A 17,146-nucleotide genomic window follows, 5' to 3' on the forward strand; every position below is an offset into this window, starting at 1 on the left:
CGCATTCCTTTTTAAAAGAACAAGTTATCTTCTGCTGCTCACTCGGTTTGGGCTTATTATAGTATTTTAGTTACATTATGAATATCAATCTTTAAATTTTTCCTCCACTTTTCACTGTACAGTGCGCCCATGTATGTCTGTAGATTTATCGTACCTTACAGCTGGCACTTCACTAGTGTCCTGCTACAATATAAATCATGCATCTTACATCATTGGGGCACCTACGTATGTTACGTCCATAACATCTGACCTTCAACTGCAATCCGGGCTTCAGTTAAGAGTTCATAGTATAACACTACAACTCTGTGGATGATCGTACATTTTCTACGTGTTTTGCGACGTTTGTTATATTAGTCATGCTGAATACTATTCTTGTAATATGTTGTCAAGTTACAATTGCTATTTGTTATTTAAGAAAGAGAATACGCATCGAACGTTAACATTTTGTAAGTAGACACACTGGCCTAGTCAGGGAAAACTTATTCTCAAGGAACATCACAAATTATAAATGCATCATCGCTGGGCGCGCCAAGAAAGTGGCAGTTCCGATTCGCGAGGAGACTGTGTTGTCGTTGTTGTATATATTCGCCGGTGTTGCTATGCAGAAGTGCGGAGCAGTGAACACTGAAATAGTTGCTTTGGCAGTTGTTTAATATGGGCTAGCTATATGTATGCCATTCATTGGGCACAGTACAAATGCAGCTAGAGTAATTCACGTAATATCAAGAGTACTATGGGCCCTTGTTATTGGTTATGCTACGGCAAGAAGATCAATCTATGCCCATTTTACCGATAAATAAAGCCGCTCGACAAACCAACGGCATCATAGAGTGAAGTAAGGTCTAGACATTTTATAACTAGAATTGTAATACGCTGACCAGATTAGCTGGAATTTTATTGCTTAAATAACATTGTTTTCTTTCGTATTGTCACGCAAATAATTTTCCTAAGTCGTTATCCAAGTAGTATCCATCCTACACGTTTGCACGAACAGAAAATGAGCTGAAAATGAAGTAAACAGTAATTTATTAGATTATCAAAACATAATTTTTACAACTATTGGACATTTACATAATAATGAAATCCTTTACTGCAGTATGAATAATGTCAGATATAGATTGATATAGAAGCCAATATTACTTCATTTACTAAGAACAGAGTAACTTTCGTAATAAAAAAATTGGTAGTAAAACTTTACGTAACTTGGACACTGAATTTTACTCTCAAAGCATAATTTCTAATTTATAGCTTGTGGCACAATTTATAACTTTTATTACAAAGAAATCACAGAGTAATTACCAGGTAAATTTCAGTCCTTACCAAAGAGTAAATTCAAACAACGTCTCTGCTTGCTAGAATTACGGCACTCAGTATTACGGTGAACTATGTAACATAAAGTTTCTGTCCACAGCCAGTAAACAATCTTACTTTAATTGATCTTAGAAAATTAAGGTAATATGTTGTATGAGTTTGCTATTTGACTATCATTTGACTACTGTGACATGTGTGGTGTGAAGTACTTGAAACTGTGCCTTAGGTACTGTTCCTACGTCACGACGCCAACAACTATTCTTATGTACGATTGCTTACGAGCATAAGGTTCAGTATTATTACTATTATTCTTTTTCCTGTGAGGAACTGGCGACCGTTAGTTATTATCATTAATTACATACTTTGAAAACCTTTTTTCCAAACTTTCCACTAATTACTGTTAGTTAAAAAGTTGTTCACGTAAGATAAATACATAGAGTTAACAGAAATTTGTTTCGAAACGTCATTGTTCGAGTACTGAGCAGTGGTGATTCGGCTATTACCTCATCTCTCGATTTTGCATTATTCTTCGGAGTAGATGACTTTTTCGCACAGATTAGGGACTTCACGTGCAGAGTTACATAGAAAAGCCTAATTAGCTGGAGAGGTAGAAGGGTTATAATAGTTCATGAAAACAGAGTTTCGTCTAAGACTACAGTTTTACAAAGTGTCTTCAAAAAGATAAGTATCAGAACAAGTATTTTATATTAAATTTTACTTCTTCTTTAAAGTAAATTAACAGAGAATATTTTTCAGTTCATGAACTCTACTGGCAAAAATGGGAAACATTTGAAAAACCTCTCAATGAGAATCAAACTGTGACTTTAGTAAAACAGGTTGCTAGTCATAGCATTTTCTAGATTTACCTAATTAACTCAGTAATTTTTATTTAACTAGGTTTCGCAAAAATTTACAAAGAACTTAAAACTGGCACAAGTCATTCTTGGACAATGTTTACGAGATAACATAGTTACCACTGCTTATACCATCCCTTCATTAGAGTTTATATTCAGACATAGGTATTGTAGACAAACAAGGATGACTCTCAACATCCTTAAAATATAATTATTTACCTAATACACAAACAAATGACCTCCAAAATCACGAAATTATTTTCAAAATTATTCACATCACTTTCTTTCCGTCTTTCCTTCTGATGCTTGGTTCAAGTCATATTACAATAACTACTCAGTGTTCTCAGTTAGACTCGACATCATCATACTACTTAGTTTCCTTCAATTAGTTACTTAGTATTTATTCATATTACAAAAGTCTATCAACCATTTCCCATAAGAGCAACATGCCGCGTCCTTGCAACGTGTCACCTTATTCTATCATCATTTGTTTTTCACCGTGACCACACATCTATGTTTGTAACTAAATACCTTATTCCTCATTAGTCTGCATTTCTTGGTATGTTACTTTCTTTTTCATCTTCAGTAAACTTTATATAATCAGTTCAAAATCCACTACACTTTTTCATCAGCACAGCACCTCCCACCATCCTCAAGTTAACTCAAATAATCCTTAATCCCATCATTTTCACAAACACATCCCGTAATCACTTCAAATTATACTATCCATTCACTTCACAATTAAACATGTCCCTCTGTTCATAGCTATAACATCACAATATCACCTGCTGCGTTTACTCAACTACAGAAGTTAAAAAAGTTAAATATGGTTAAATATGTTAGACCAAAGTACAGAATGGCAGAAAAGGAATACTGACAACTTGAAAATAAATTGAAGTAGTGCTGTCAATAACTGGAGTACCTAGCATTAAGTGTGCAATGCCCTTTGAGGTATTTATGGCAACTTCTTTTATCTGCCCGATACCTTCAGCAATACAAAGCTTACAAATTTCAAGAGACTATTTCTGAATCATTTTTCCCTGGCGATCCGGTTACTAGAATACAATTCTTTCTTCATCTTATATTCACGTGGTTTAATAAAATAAAATGTACCTGTTCAGCCATTACATTCATACCACATGCAACAGAACTTACCTCACTAAGCTGCACTACATCACTTACAGTTTCAGTTATCACAACAACATAAAGGTATATTTGCTTCACATAAACCTCTATTAGCTTCTTAAATTAAACTTCCTTTCAGTGCATTACCATTCCAACTACAACATAGCACACAGGAACCACTGGCTGTTCATTCAAATCTTCCACGTCTTCATTGGAGTAACAACCCCTTTTTGCGCATTACTATCTGCAAAAACATCAGGTTCAGGCCCTACTGCCTATACGCAACAACCACTGACTTTCATTGAAGCCGACTCCACCTTATTCCCTTCTGCACTCTTACTGTTACTCATCATTAACCTCCTGTCACACCAGTCCACATTCATTTTACCAAACTCTACAACTGACTCCAATTTATCATTCAGAATGTATACCAGAAACTTATTACTTCCAAATTTAACATTTATACAGAACATTGAACCCTCAGCATATCAAATTGGGTACAAAAAAATTATTTCTTGCCATATCTTCCAAGAAATGTTTTATGCATGACATGGCATATGTTTGAAGAGTAGAACTGTCAGATCACCTAATCCACAGACATTGTGGTCACATTAAATGGGATAGACCCTAGATAGAAAAGAGTAAAACAAAAGAAATTGAGGAGCATAATGGGAATAGAGCCAGGATAGGAAAGAGTTATGGTAAAGTGCACCAGGAAATAAGAATGAACACACTGAGCTGGGAAGGGCACCACTCGCCAGGTGGTTTGTCTACCAAGGTCAGTAGATCCGCTACCTCATTTTACATCTACTATTAGTGTAAATATCTCTTAAAACCAGCAAGTCTCAGTGCCATATTCATTATACCCTTCCACACAATTCGTTTTCTTACAATACGTCGTCGGAAATCTGTTATTCTCCTCTGCAGTTAAATCCCTTTTTCTAGAAAATGATACAATTATATTTCTCCCTATTATAGGCATTGTCCCTCCCTGTTTGGTAAATCGTCCAAACACTTTTGACTAAGAGCTAAACACTACCTTTCCTCACCTTGTACCCCTAACTTCAGACTGGCCTGCTCCCCCCCCCCCCCCCCCCCCACTATTATTGCTTTCGGATTCATCCAGCAAACTGTGTCCAATTTCCCTTTTCTCAGAACTTTCCCCATGCCTAGAGATTACACAGATGTTTATAGGATTACTTTCACTATTTATCCTCTTAGTAGCAGTTAATCTGTCGATTAACGACAAATCGAAGTACCTTGACACCTCATATTTTTGTTCCTGAACCTCCTCCAATCCATTACTTATCTGACCCCCACTATGGTCATCCTCAGTATGCGCCTCTGCTCTTATTACAAACAAATTCTCATTAATCACATCCACAATAGTTCTCTCGTCTAAATTCTGTAGTTCTTCACTATCTGTTCTCTCGCCTTCTTCGTGAAAACATTACTCCTCTGTCACATCTCACACATGTTCTTGTTAATTTGAACCTCTATTATCACATGGATCATACACACGTCACCTCCTCCTTACTACAAATTACCCGTTATCAGTGTTGGTACCAACTTGTAGATTATGTTATACTTTACTTAGTCTTTTGTTATGATCGTGCGGCTCATTTCCTACCACCCCCGCCTGACTATTCAAATGATCCATATTAGTTTCTACTACTTCCACACGGTCAGACACAACCTTTATAGATTTTAATAAATATTCACGTTCTTCATTGATTTTACTATTCAAAATTGTATGCTCACTTTCATATATGCTGTTTCAATTTCATGTTCTACTTCCTTAACATTTTCTTAGATCTGACAAAGTCTTTCTTGCTTTCATTAAATCCCTTCTGTAAAGACTCTGTTAATTTTCCTGTTTCAGTGTCTGAGGATTTCTTACAACTTTCCTCAACTCGAGAAACTTTAACTTCGACCTTTTCATGAAAAGCCTTAAATTCTTTTTGCCACATTTCCCTTAGCTCAGCAGCCTCCTTTTTTAACTTACTATCAGTTTCAACTTTGAGCTGCTTAAGCTCACCAACTACATCTTTTATAGTATCAGACCGCTGCTTTACTCACTAGCTAAATTTTTATTTGCTTCACTGAGGCTAAGCATAGTAACAGACTGCTACTTAAGCTCACTAGTAAATTTCTGTTTGCATCTTTGATGGTAAGCGTTAATGCTGCTAACATCTCCTTTACACGTCCTTGTTCCTTTTGCTTTGATTACAACATATCAAGTTTCACATCTGACTCTCTTGTCTCCTGTTAACTTAAGTCACCCTGGGTCATGTCAAATAAAAGAACATCATTAGTATTACTCAATCTGCTATAAAAAGAGCTGGTACTCTCTCCGCTACTTGCATCTGTTAAAACATGTTGTCTCTGTTTTTCTCCCACCATTGGAGATAAGTGTTGCAAATTAGCAACTAAAACATCATTAACCTCTATTTCACTCACATTTATCTACACTGTAGTGCTAGTCTAGCTGGAACTTCCATCAAAATGAATCATGCCTTCTTTCTTCACAACTACAGAATTATCATTCCCTTCCATTTTAAAAAGTCTTTTGAGACAAGCAAACAATGGATGAACTAAACTTAACTCATCTCCATACGTCGACTGTACTCTCGGTGTGCTGGAAGTGCGGGTCCCTTGTCCGCCTCCAGCTAAATCATTTCGTGGGCTGCCATCTACTGCTAACCCCGTCAATGCAGTTAGTGAAATATCGGATGCCGCTGCATTCGTCGTTCCATCTGCTAACCCCGCGCCCCTTCTTCTGTCGTACCTACGATGTCGTTATTCTTCCCACAGTAGGATTAGAATTTTCGTTGCAGTGTTTTGCTTTTTCACTTTGTCACACATTGTTATATCCTGATTTCTTATTACTGTTCGACACTGTTCTTTTCCACATTTATTGTGGACCGCGGTTCTCTTCTCTACAGCTCTTTATGCTTTCCGGACGATGCAACACGTGCGGTGACGCTGAGTTTTTCATTTACAAAGTTCCACTCAACTCTTGGTGAATTCCTTCACACACATCTCCCTGAATATACTGGCATGACTTTCTCAGTCGTAAAAAGCTATAGAAAAAGGAGCTATGTGCATTATAATATTCAAGTCGCAGCCGCACAGAGTGGCGCCATGTCATAGATTGTGCGGCTCCTCCCGTCGGAGGTTCGAGTCCTCTCTCGTGCATGGGAGTGTGTGTGTTGTTCTTAGTATAAGCTAGTTTAAGTAGTGTGTAAGTCCAGGGACTGATGACCTCAGCGGTTTGATCCATTAAGAGTTCACACGCATTTGAATATTCATGTCACAGTAAGTCTGTTTTGGCCGTGGATGGAAATATTAAAATGAAAGTATCTGTGTGTGTAATTTTTAATTCTGTTAAGATAAGCTAGCATAAAACAGTCACTACCAAGCCTTACTCTAAATCGTACATAGTCGGAAGAGTTCACACTCTCACATCATTCATAACCATAGCCAATTTATGGCAATTCATAATCGAAATGTCACTAAAAGTTCTGAATTTTACCCGGTGCATGAACTCGAATTCTCTTCCACTCTTTACGGTACTTCTAAAACATTTTAGTACCGAAACATGGCAATATTAATATTTTCAGCGGAGCACATATCAGTACGTCTGATCACTATGAGATCCAAGCCCCAAGTCTGCTCCTGTCTTTACACAAAACAAGCTACTTGTTGCCAAAACACGGGCTAATATGCCAGTTTGTGATTGGTAGGTAAACATCACAACCAACCAGAAAGCAGCATCAAGCCCGATCGGTCTCGTGCGTATACACACAACCATTGAAAATTTGTCACTGAATCTGATCAGTAAATTACCATAAATATTGTTGGAAAATCCCAAATATAATATAAATTCCCATTCAACAAATCTGTTTTTGCGAAATCATAAACTCATTTCCCCAGCACCATAAACCGACGAAATAGTTTATAAAAGAATTCCCCGTTACGAATGACTAACATACAAGTATTCCCGAACATTATTTATGTGACCTGTTACTTCATAGTATCGTATAAAAACTTCACGTAAAACAGTATTTCACATTCACACCACCGGCCGAGGTGGCCGCGCGGTTCTGTGTGCTACAGTCTGGAACCGCGCGACCGCTACGGTCGCAGTTTCGAATCCTGCCTCGGGCATGGATGTGTGTGGTGTCCTTAGGTTGGTTAGGTTTAAGTAGTTCTAAGCTCTAGGGGGCTGATGACCTCGGAAGTTAAGTTCCATAGTGCTCAGAGCCATTTGAACATTCACACCTTCTATCACTCTCATTACGAAATAGAATAATAGCAGTAACTGATAAACAATTAGGTAACCAAACAAACAAATTCGGAAATAAAATTATCAGTGTTTTGACTGCGTCTCCAACAGTGTCCTTCAAGTAGTGGCCTCTGTCCTATGGCATACAGACTACGTTTACTCGAGCCACCTGATGCCACCTAAACTGGACGCCTGTTCACAGAGCTCCCGCTCACAAGGGGAAGCCCTCAGACACGGCCTACCGATTCGGCTCAGATTTGGCAGGTCGCTTGTGTACAACCTAAAACGAAGGATTCTAAGATATTTTTGCTCAACACCCTCGAGTTTGTGAGAAAATCACCCCTAACTGTTATGGCTCTTCCAGTCGCTGTTATGTGTCCTCACTTTTCTTCGAACAACTAGATGGATCGTACTTGTCATATAAACATTCGAAACAAATATACTCACGGCACCAAGAACATCAAATTAACGCAATCTTTCGACAGCTGCACTGTTCCTTCCGAAGATTCGGCGGAAAACAAACTTGGTTTACATTTAAAAATACGTTTCTTTCGGTAATTAATTTAGATGCGTACCACGCATACCATATCATTGCCTGAAATTTCGCTGCTGAAAGATGGTTATGAATTATGCTGTGAATAGTTATTGCATCCGTGCGGTTTTGCAATTCCCGCTGGGTTTCCAGAAATACACTGCAATGCCTGGAAATAAAGTTTTTAACCTGGCGATAGAAATAAATATCATACGGTTGGCATACAGGTGTGCAGTTTGACGGCATTACTTTTACTGTGCACGTCGGCTGACCCTCGCCATCTATAAACATCGTGTAATATATTGTAGTAGTAATTTGTCCAGTCCAGGAAACCAATATTAGACAAAACTTGGTATCACAAACGTATGAGTTTAAAACATTCTCAAGAAATGTTCTGTACGTCGTATTCGTCAGTTTCCCGGATTTGTAAGAGGTAACGTAAACATTTTTCAACGAGTCGGCTAAACGATTGACCCCTTCTATAACCCGAGCACCAAATGTAACAAAAACTGTTCAAATTGCTCTGAGCACTATGGGACTTAACATCTGAGGTCATCAGTCCCCTAGAACGTAGAACTACTTAAACCTAACTAATCTAAGGACATCACACACATCCATTCCCGAGGCAGGATTCGAACCTGCGATCGCCAAATGTAACATTCGTTTCTTGTAAACCCAGGAAAACCTTAGGCAACACTTTTCCAGAGGCTGTGATGGCATATTGCGCCATGTACGAGTGTATTAGGTTGTTTTTACTACCAACTGCGGCAAGCGTTCGTTTTTCTTCCTTATGCGATAACGTGCGTCGAATGTTAACCCGATACTCGCATCCTGTTTGATCGGCGTTGGTCACGTAATCACGATTAAAACCGGTCATAATTGACGCCGTTTGCGTGCTGAAAAAAGCCGCCACTTTCCGTATATCTGCTATATTTTGTACCTCCTTGTGAGAGACGTATTTAGTGGCGTGCCGTTGACGCTCGACGATAGCCGCTCCTATCAATCTGGAACGCCGAGAAACAGAACTGCCTGCTTCAGAGTAGTGCATTGACAATTCATCTGTCTTGCAAAACTTTTACAAACCAAAACACAGCATCGGTAACTTCCCGCTTGCCATCGTCTGTGACAGGCTCCCAACTATATATTACAGAGCTAGTCGAAGGGTGTACATCCTCCATTAGATTATGCACCTGAAAGATATGACACAACAAACAATAACTAGTTAGTAAGGTATAAACAGACGAGCTAATTACTACGAACTACATACAGTACTGGTCATATGTTACTTACGGAAGAACACTGCATTCATTCACAAATTGTATTTCATTCGGCGCATTAACGATGGAAAAATCACTACATGTATCCACGAGGTTCGCGGCAGCAAAATGATGGAAAACAGCTCTTTGACTCCAAGAAGGCTTGCGCTGGACACCTTCACTCTTCCAGGTTCACAACTATGATATGACGAAGAGGCAACTGGGACAACATAACTCTCCCCGCGTGCATTCCGCCCCGTGCCTCGCTTTAACAAGTGTCTCGCAGTTGGCTATCTGTGATCCCTCGTGAGGAATTCGCAGCACTCTTACTCGGAGTTATTTTCATGTGACAAGGCTTAAAACCTTAATACTTTACTAATTCACGGTGTTAGGGAAATTAGTTTGCCTACCTTATTATTATCATTCCTTATTGATTTATTTACCTTATTGACCCCCTTATCCCTATCAATTGAGATATGGAAGGTTTCTTCGAGATTCGAACTCGGGTTCTCCGATTCCCAGCCGGTTACCTTGGCCGTTGCGCAATTTTCTTTATTTTTTTTAAAGTAGGTTAACCCCTGCGCCATTTTTGTTTTGTTTTTTCTTTTTTTGTTAGTTTTTCTAATTTTTTTAGTTTTTTATTTTTACTCCTTTTTTTCTTTTTTTCCTCTCTTATTTTAAAGTCCCTTAGGAAAATGGAACTACAAAAAAAAGAAACTAAGCGCCACCGCCACTTTTCATCCTATAACAAAAAAATCTGGTCCACTTCAGGCGTTGGCTCCTGACTAAAGCTACCCCAGAGGGCTGTCTATATATCAGGGGAAATATGGGAATTCAAGGTTAGGGCTGTCTTTACAAACAAAACAAAATCTTCCTTTTTCTGAATTTTATTTTTGTGTTTATTTTTATTTTTTTGTTTATATTTGTTTTGTAATTGATCAGAGGCCTTCTGCACCCCGCTGGTAATTATCTATCGGCGCTGTGGGCGAAAAGCGTTTACCGTTTGTGTACAGAAGCGACAGTTGTAAAAGTTTCTTTCCTCGATTTCTGGAAAAGTATGCGTTGCGGACCCCATACCTGAAGATCAAAAATGCTCTATTTACAATTGTCTATCGACCCCTCCAGTTGTGAGTCGATTGCTCGTCATAACCTTTAGGGGTGATTTTCTCAAAATTTCGGGGGTGTTGACCCAAAATATCTTAGAATCCTTCGTTTTGGGTTGTACACAAGCGACCTGCAGAATTGGAGACGAATCGGTTGGCCGTGTCTGAGGCCTTCCCATTTTCAGTAGGGACGAATTCTACAGCATCGTCTCACGTTCTCAAGGACAGCGTGGAGTTCGCTATGCTAAATTCATTGCTGATGGTGATTCCACTTCACTGAGATCAGTATTTGACAGTTGGCCCAAAGATGACCTAAAACACAAAAGTTAGAATGTGTCATGTCAAGAGCAAAATGTGTACTTGAATGCGTAAAACCAGGTAGAATTTTCTAACTATACGCTTGAAGATGGCGAGGTTATTAGAGGACGTTCCATGGGCAAAACAATCAATCAGGTTAGTGAATGCCATGGCCAAGCAATTATCAGGAAAAGAAACGATCTGGAAGGAATGAGAAAAGCAGTATGGGCTAAGTTTTCCCACAAGACGTCATGTAATGAGTAGCCACTACAGAATTTGCTTTCAATATTCAACTGACTGGCGCAAATGACAGAAAGCTGAGGCAGCAGGAGCCGAAAATGCCCATAGAAGCACCATTCGTAAAGCTTTTGGAGCAATAATACAGCCAGTTTGTGGAGATCGGACACATCCAAATCTTCTGAAGAGAAGTCTCACAGGAAAAACTCAAAATGCGAGTCTTTCAACAATGTTTTATGGGCCCGGGTGACCCAAAAATATTTGTCGGCTTGAAAACACTGAATGTTGGGGTCAATGATGCTGTAAAATGCTTCAGTGGTAGAAATGCAGGCCGAATAAGTGTCTGAAGCAATTTGCAATTAGGACGGTAGACATAGGTGTTAAATTAAGATTATCAGGATAGGGTATTGATACTACCCTTGGAGTTGAGCTTTACACATTTACACTACATCAGCGCGGCATCTAAATCGATTGAAAAAGTCAGTCGTCATTAATACCATCCAAAGTTAAGCAGATGCAGTGGCGGACAGAATCACTGCACATTCTCTAGCTGTCAAGTGAAGACCCGTCGGTCTCTCGTTGCTGACAATAAACGGAACAATAGCTGATATACGGCTTTCAGCATCTGCAGCGGTGCCCATCAAGCATCCTATTTCATTACGAAATTACTTATATCGTTGTTAGCTGTTGACCAACAACGTTCCTAATCTTTCTCTGAGTAAAATTATGCCCTACGTACCTGTAATAAAAATCTCAGGACGATGATTTTAAAACTTCGACTTCTACAATTTTTTCTAATTTCTTTACTTTTGTTGAACTATAATACCATCTTTAAAATTGGTATAGCTTCAGTTTTACAAATTACGTATAGTAAATAAAGTGCTGTCACCTCTATTTCTCCGTCTGAGAGATCTTGCTGCTTATGTCTTCGAGACCCGCTGTCTAAGCAGTTCCTGTACGATTACTTCTGTATAATGTCCAGACTTAAGTCAAATTGCTTCAAAACCTTTATTACACCTGCATTTCTATCACGGAAGAAGATCGCAGCATCATTGACCCCAGTATTCAGTGTTTTAAAGTCCACAAATACGTTTTTGGGCACCCTGGACCACACAGCATTGTTGACTCACATTTTGACTTTTTCCTGTGAGACATTTCTTCAGATCATCTGGATGCGTTATATCTCTATATACTGGCTTTATTACTGCTTCAACAGCTTCAAGTATGGTGTTTCTATGTGCGTGTTCGGTTCCTGCTGCCTCAGCTTTGAGACGGATTTACAACAGTCAATGGGAAATTGAAAGTAAGCTGTTTAGTGGCTACCCATCACATGAGGTCTTGTGGAAAAATTTAGCCCATATAGCGTTTCTCATTTCTTCAGCGTTTTTGTATTTTTGCTAATGGCTTGGCTATAGTATTCACTAAGCTGATTGATTGTTTTGCCAGTTAGACGCCTCTAATGATCTCGCCAACTTCAAGGTTTTCACTACAGAATTCTGCCTGATTTTACGCATTTATTTCTTCTCATGACACACACATTTTAGCTTTTATGTTTTAGGTCATCTTTGGGCCTGCTGTCAACTATTTATCTGAACGAACTGGAATCATCGTCACCAACGAATTTAGCATAGCGAATCCCACGTTGTCCTTGAAACACTTTCCATTCCTCAACTGGATCCTTCATACGTTTCCTGATAGTTGCGTACATGAAATTTTTTTCAATATTCTTTCCCATTTCGTGTATCCAAGGCCATTTTGTCAGTTCTTGAACATCAAACACCATCCCAGTGTCAATACTTAGGACAGCTGCACGAGAAGTTTCGGATTGATGGCCCATTTTCTACCATAATTCGAGAAATGCTACCCAAATGCCGTTGTTACAATCATTTTCTTCAACTGCTTCCACTGTTACAGATTTCATTGGTACTTCTGCAATTATTTTTACTGCTTCCCTTAAAGTATATGTGTATCTTGAAATATCGAGAAACGTTAGGAGGGGGACATGACAGATTCATAGGAGCACACGAAGTTTTCCCACCCCTAACGCCTTTATCGAGAAATATGAGCTTGTATAAAAATTTATCGTTGGTCCCAAAAATGTTATTGCTTTTACATTTTTCAGATGTCCAAAATAGATCTTTGTTAGTTGACTAACAACATTCCTAATCTTTCTCTGAGTATAGTTATACCCTGCTTCTGTACAATCAAAATCTCAGTTCGATAACTTTCAAACTTTGACTTCCAAAATTTTTCAAACGGAGGCGAGGGTAGAAGCTGATCTCTGAAGTGTCTCTTCTCTAATTTCTGTACCTTGGTTAAGCTATAGTATCATCTGGAAAGTAGTATAGCTTCGTTATTGCATATTACATGTATTAACAGGCGGTTGGGGAGGGGTGGAATCGACCTCTCACTACACACCGTGTTAATGTAGAGATACCATTGTTGCTTCTCTACATCACCTACTACCATATTTTGTCACAAAATTCTTCAACCAAATTGGAGATTAGAACCGAGTGTTTATTAAAACCATATCTGCAAGAAAACATTACCAGCAAATTTTTCTTACTTCTGTTAGATATACAAAAACATAACTATATACGCACATCAAAAACACAAAACGACATATTATTGTGTGATTGCAGGCTTTCTCGTCGTATTTCGCTGTGAACTCTTCTCGGATTATCAGCCGAGAGGTGTCGTTGTCGTAACGTTTCATTGGATTCCGTATCCATCATCTTCAGGCGAAGTGTCGGGATGTTGCTGATGCTCTATTGGCGAGCTTCACTTGCTGTTTCTGTGGGGAAGAAGAGAAGAACCTTACCTATACGAATTGTCCTTGGGTGATGTGGTGACGATATCCTGTGTCTTCTGTGAGTAAATTATTGTCGCAGAAGGCCTGGCCAAAGTGTTGCTGGTCTGAGGTGTGGTTGGTGGTCGAGGCCACGGGTGAGCCGGTCGTGGGGTTGTCCCATCTTCTCGTATAAGGATCTTGGTATGATCCTGAATTTGTCCTGCAAGAAAAAGGAGGCCTATGTCCTTGTGCCGTACATAAGGGAGTATTCCCTCGGAAGACGTAGAGCGGTCTTCAGAGCTCGGTTCTGTGTCCTCTGCAGCTTTGCGATGAGCCAATCAGAGGCCTTTCCCTACACCACAACTGTGTTCCAATAGTGGTTGGACCAGTGTTGAGCACAGCGTGATGGTGTGTTGATGCGGTAGTATCAACTGCGGGTTCAGCGCCCAGGAGGGTCTATGGTCTGGGTGACACCTAGGTACTTCGCCGTCTTGCTCCATGGCATACGTGCTTCCAGGATTTCGACGGGCGGGAGATATAGCGGCACCATTCTTCTGGTGAAGACCGCTGCCTGGCTCTTCACAGCTTTGAATTTCTGCTGCCATTTCGTTGACCATGTACCCAGAGTGTCGCACCCGAATTGGAGACAGAGTTGCATCGGGTGCGCATTCATGTTGCGGCTGTTCAGCACTGGGTCATCGGCTTACACTGCCAATTCGACGCGCGTAGTGTACAGTGTGAATATAGCAAGGGACCGAGCACCGACTCAGGTGGCACCCCAGCAAGTATATGTCGGTTTGTGGTCGTTTCGACCAAACCCTCATGATTCCATCTGTTCAGCATATTAAATTTGGACAATTATATAAAACCGTTCCCCTTATCGTTCCCGTAATAGCTGGCACTTCTCTTCGCAACACTCCTGAACATGTTCCTTTGTTAAATAACTTTGCTTTGTACTCTCCGTGTTTAGTGCGAAACCCAGCTAAAAGCGTTTCGCCACCGCGCTGTACATCAGGTCGTCCGGTAGCTCGACATCCCGGCACACGTACACACACACACACACACACACACACACACACACACACACACACACGAAACGTGCAGCATTGGGGCGACAGCCCCCAGAAGCCTCCAACTGCTCCCTTTTTCACCGTTCTGTCGCTCGAGTTTAAAAATGTCCCTCAACACAGACAAAATCACTGTTCCCTTTTTTTTTGCTCGCTGGAGTATCACGTCTACTCAGTTTGCATGATAGAACACCTTTGAAATATTAAATGATTCACTTTTGTTTGATACGCGATTGCCGTTTATTTCGGATAAGGCCTAGTTTATTCTTTACACAAGCAATAAATGAATACACGAATTCTGATACTCCAGCCAACACTCCCTCCTACAGGTCACTTTTCCCAAGTATCGTTGCCTACTTCGGACTCTATCCATCCACCAAACAGGAAACTATTCCTCTGCTGGACGTTCTGCAGTGAAACTCATCTTAATTATCCACATGAAATAAATCATCTGCGGTATTGTTCGTGGTTACAAAGCTCAAACTGAGCTAATTACTTTAATTGCTTTATTCAAATCCTATCAGTTTTGTAGAAATTAATTTGGAATTATTTACTACCCATATTTTCCTCTAGCCATTCTGAAAAAAAATGGTGACGATTTCAGTCAGCCATTTCTAAAAATATAACGAAACTTTGCTGAAGCTGCACTTTTTCTTAATATTGTGGACAAATTAGCATTTAAATTTACCTGAATTTGATTAAAATATCACGTTCCTTGGAAAATTATGCTTTTTTCCAAAGCGAGCTATGCGCACAAATGGTGTTAACTGAGACGCTTTCCTAAACCCGCAGGACAGGACAGGTAGTTTAAACTGTGGCAAGGGGCCAAAATAAGCGGCTGTCAGTTACACTCAAACATACAATTTTATTTATTTGACCAAACATTATAAGAGCCAAAAAAATTAAAAAAACACACGGCATTAATTTTTGGAACCTAATTACCGGCTCAATACGCCATAAAATCTCGTGCCTTGAGGGCAAGACCACTTTAATTTAAAATCGGCTGAAAGCCAATAACTTGAGATTCAAATTAAAATCAGAAATTTTTAAAAGGCAGTAGGACTTATCTTAAAACAGTTCTTTAATTAAGCTCAAGACCCAAAGAATCTGACATCTGAAGATCAAAACAACTTTAATTTAAAAATCGGCTGAAGGCCCATCACTAAAGACTAAAACAAAAATAAATTTTTGAAAGGCCAAAGGCTTTACCTCAAAACAGTTCTTTAATCAAGCTGAAGACCAAAACAGTCTGACACTTTAAGAGCAAAACAACTTTAATTCGAAATCGGCTGAAGATCCATCACTTACGACTCAACAAAATTAAACTTTCAAAAAGGGCAACGGCATTACTTAAAACAATTCTTTAAATTAGGCTGAAGGCCCAAACAATCTTACGCCTTAAGAGCAAAATAACCTTAATTTAAAAATCGGCTAGAAGCAACACAAATACAAACAACAAGAACAAATAAGAAAACGCAGTATATCCAACGGCTCTCAGAAGTTTCCGAGGGTAGGCCTGGAATTCAAACGCTAATGCTCCCTTAGGTGAGAGCGGTAGTCGGCCCAACAATTATCGATCCGACGACAACCCACCCGACAGATAGTCAACGGACGCACCTGCAAGATAACGTCCGCTGCACCCTACCAATACAGAACAGCGAGTTCAATGGAACAACGTAGAAAGTATTGGCGCCCACAACCAATTATACATTGAGCTGTCAAACTGCACACCGTGTTGGACAGCGACAACACGATGAGGAATATACACTGCCTGAATTTACGTCAACGGCCAGGACAGGTAACCGGAACGTTAACGGCCACAAGGCAGAAGATTCCGCTGGTGCACTTCAGTTCAAAATAACCAAGTACAGTTTAACTCCACCGGAGGGTGGCTAAGATATGACAACTTGAAAACACACGCTGTTGCTCGCGGGAATGTCCCAACAGCCGAAAACGAAACCCCCAACACCACAATGACAACAGTCGTGACTTGCTGGTAGATTAAGTCGAAACTGATCTTTCGTGTCCAGGATCGGTGAGCCACGGACCTCGTAGCAATGGGAACAGCACCACACACTCCGGCCGCGCGTGGACCCTGCCAGCGGCCTCGGCCAAACTACCGCCGCGGAGATTTCCTCTCTGCTCCACGCCATCCGACCAACTGCCAGGCCCGGAAACAGTGAAAGGACGAAATATACGTCGGCTGATGAGACGACCAACCTAACGACCAACCAAAGGTCGTCCTGCTCCAATCACCCTCCGTGGGACAGTTCATGTGTGTCGCC

Source organism: Schistocerca serialis, chromosome 5 (assembly GCF_023864345.2).
Source record: "Schistocerca serialis cubense isolate TAMUIC-IGC-003099 chromosome 5, iqSchSeri2.2, whole genome shotgun sequence".
Lineage (NCBI taxonomy): Eukaryota > Metazoa > Arthropoda > Insecta > Orthoptera > Acrididae > Schistocerca > Schistocerca serialis.